The sequence below is a fragment of the Octopus bimaculoides genome, chromosome 15 (assembly GCF_001194135.2).
Source record: "Octopus bimaculoides isolate UCB-OBI-ISO-001 chromosome 15, ASM119413v2, whole genome shotgun sequence".
Lineage (NCBI taxonomy): Eukaryota > Metazoa > Mollusca > Cephalopoda > Octopoda > Octopodidae > Octopus > Octopus bimaculoides.
In genome coordinates this window covers 47,678,463-47,681,724 of record NC_068995.1, presented here as the reverse complement: position 1 = coordinate 47,681,724, position 3,262 = coordinate 47,678,463, and the positions used below count along the sequence as shown (strand labels likewise).

At 32.2% G+C, this 3,262-nt stretch overlaps 1 long non-coding RNA gene across 1 annotated transcript; it reads left to right on the top strand.

Annotated features, from left to right (window-relative positions):
- The first annotated feature begins 659 nt into the window (after window positions 1-659).
- On the top strand, window positions 660-2,997 carry LOC128249516 (uncharacterized). The gene is made up of 3 exons (XR_008265633.1): window positions 660-805; window positions 1,351-1,559; window positions 2,674-2,997. It is a non-coding gene; the product is annotated as an uncharacterized LOC128249516 (long non-coding RNA).
- Window positions 2,998-3,262: the final 265 nt, after the last annotated feature.

The following is a 3,262-nucleotide window of genomic DNA, read 5'->3' as shown; positions in this document are numbered from 1 at the left end:
AAGAGACTAAAGAATATATTTACATAACATGAAAACATAATGTAGTGAAATAAAAACAGGATTTTTCTGATTTGGCGGACACCATTTTTTATTTAGTGTGTTTTCTACCGAAACACTTTAAAACTTCATATACTTGTATATTTTGTCTTATAGAACAGAGAAAAAGATGTTTTCTATGACACATTCTACCAGTATCCCAAGTTTGAAAGTGTTTAGCACGTAAAAGAAAAAACTGAAAGTAAAATGCGAGGTAAATGTTTCGTTAGAAAACAAATGGTGTCCGCCAAATCAGAAAAATCTTAAAAACATAACATTTATAGGCTTGCAAAAATATGATTACTGAATTAATTCCCTCATATGGGTTCGTGGGAGTAGGATATGAATAAAACATTGCTCGTCCCTCATAGTCAGTGCAGTTTCTTTTTAACCAATGTTCATCTTTCAATTGAATGCGTTTGAATGATGACATTATTTGGGTTCAAGTGTCAAAATTCCCATGCATTATCCGATATGCAGCACTTGATACATCGTTTGTTGCTAGAATAAACGTTGGTACCTGTTGTCGCAAAATGATTTAAAGAGTATTCAAGAAATAAATAGGGAAATTACTCTCAATTCTTCCGTATTTTATATTGTCGTTTTTTTTTTTATTTTTTACTTTCATTTTTCTTTTTACCTCACATTTTACTTTCAGTTTGTTTTTTGTTTTTTTTATTTTACGTGCTAAAACAATACGTAAAAGCAACAACGACACATTGTTAGCTTCAGGCTGAAGATATTGGTTATATATATAAGAACAGTTTAGGTAAGGTTAAACTTTTGTTAAAAAAAAAAAAAAAAAAGACTGAAACATTTGATTGTAAAGTGAACTAAACATACTTGCACGCGTCGTAAACTGAAAATCTGTCGAAGTGTGAATAAAATAAGGTCTGGTTAAAATGAAAGTTGAATATAATTGTAATAAGGTAACATTGATTAAATAAATTCTTGTTAAAGACATCGTAAACATCGAAAGGCATGTTTTGTTTTTAAAACCAATCACCAAAACATTTGAACAAATTTTGTAAACAAACAATAAAATTCATTTCATTTTCAGAAAAATTTTACATACGTTCGAAATAGTTATAACAATAATAAAACAATAATTTTAATAATAAATATTTATGCATTAATTAATATTCTAATATTTTACAAAAACAACGCCACTTTGTTTACAGAAATAACGATTTATACGAAATAAAAACAAAGTCTATATTTGTAAACACATACGCCTGTTAGCGAAATGACGAATCAAATACAGGAAATGTGACAAAATTCGATAACAATATTCTTTGATTTATTTTTTTTCAGTCTTATATTTGTTGAAATATTCCATAAATCCAAGTAAAACAACCTCAAATTTACCAGGAATTCTTTATAAAACATTTCCGTGTGTAATACGAATCTGTTAAAGCTAGGCTCTTGCTACTTGCAATGGCGTCAGGTGGCTATCAGAGTCGCTCGCGAGCATTCACCCCTGTTTATGATGTGATTTCTCCACAGACTGGCGCCAATTTCAGGTGATTATTTATGCCATACCTTTAATCTACCTTTACAATTTACCCGTGGATTGATTTTTAAAATCTGTCTTTGATTTTTTTTTTTTTGTTATCCCTAACAATGTTGATACACGTTCGTTGTGTTCCGATTTGTTTAGTTTCATTCTTCCTCCACCACAGTCATCTGGTCTGTTAAAATTTAGGTCTTTGGCAAAACATCAAGACCTGGACACACACACACGTACTTATATACACATATATACACACAAATACGTGTGTGTATGTATGTATGTACATGTAAACACAAACATACATACAGCTTATAACACGAGCAAAATGTTCCTGTGTGTATATATATATGTGTGTGTGTCACAAATATATATATATATATATGTGTGTGTGTATATATGTATGTGTGTATATATATATGTGTGTGTATATATATATATATATATATATATATATATATATGTATGTGTGTATACATATATATGTATGTGTGTGTATATATATGTATGTGTGTGTGTGTATATATATATATATATATATATATATAGTATGGTCAAAATACGTAAAAATAAACAAATGTGACTAGGATGTTAGGAAACACCTACATTGCTAGAAATAAGAGCTAAACCACTAATGCTGTAGTTAACGCACATGAATGGAAACATACACTAACAGGGACCATAAAAACGCAATGTGGAACCTCCACTTATAAGTTGGCAATTAGTAGAAATTTACAATAGTTAAAAGTGACCGAAGACTCGCATGGTACTACGTGTATATATATATATGTGTGTGTGTGTGTTATCGTTCACATAACTTGTTTATGTATCTGTGCGTATGAGTATGAAACTGATAAACTAAATACAGTTCACAGTAAAAATTTGCAGTTTTGATGTAACTACCAGCGTCTGTAGAGTAAAACTTTCGAAAGCTGTTTGCCTGCTTTACTGCCTCTGACTGTCACTCACTCTATTGATTGTTTTTCTCTTCCTTCCCTCTCGTGTGACCGACAGGACACATTATGTTTCATTACATGTAAGATTACAGCAGTTGCTTTATTTTCCTATATATTATATGTATGAAAGTCCTTTTACTTCTTGTCTTTGTTTTCCTCCGCCACCACCAGAAATGGGTCATCACACAACAATACCTCATCACATTATTTCAAGGGTGTCAAGAACGGCCTCCCTACAGGCATTGGCAGGAACAGTAATCATGGGCCACGACCCGGACAGGCTATCTGTATTGGGGAAGAAGTGAAAATTGCAGTTCATATGGCAATCGATAACTTCCGCAGTAATGAATGCCAGAAAGGTGAGTTTCCAATATTTGTATTTTATCTTTTGTCTTTTACTTGTTGCGGTCATTTGTAGGCAATACTTACCCAGAGAGTGCAAACCTCCACCAAGGCAACACCAACATCCTCTCAACGATTAGCTGGAGATGATTTTTAAAATGAGAATATCTGAATTAAACTCGTCTGCTCTCACAAACGGGAATACTAAAAATGAACCCAACTGCTCTCAAAAATTAAGTAAAAAAAAAAAAAACAGTAAAAATAATCCAGAATCCTTGTCCGGTACCGGATCGATTGCAAAATCTAGTCAGTTTGTGCCAGTCATAAGGCCAAACATTCCTGAAAGTTTCATCCGAATCCATCCAGCGGTTCTTGAGATATCTTGTCCATTGACAAGCAAGCAAATAAACACGACTTT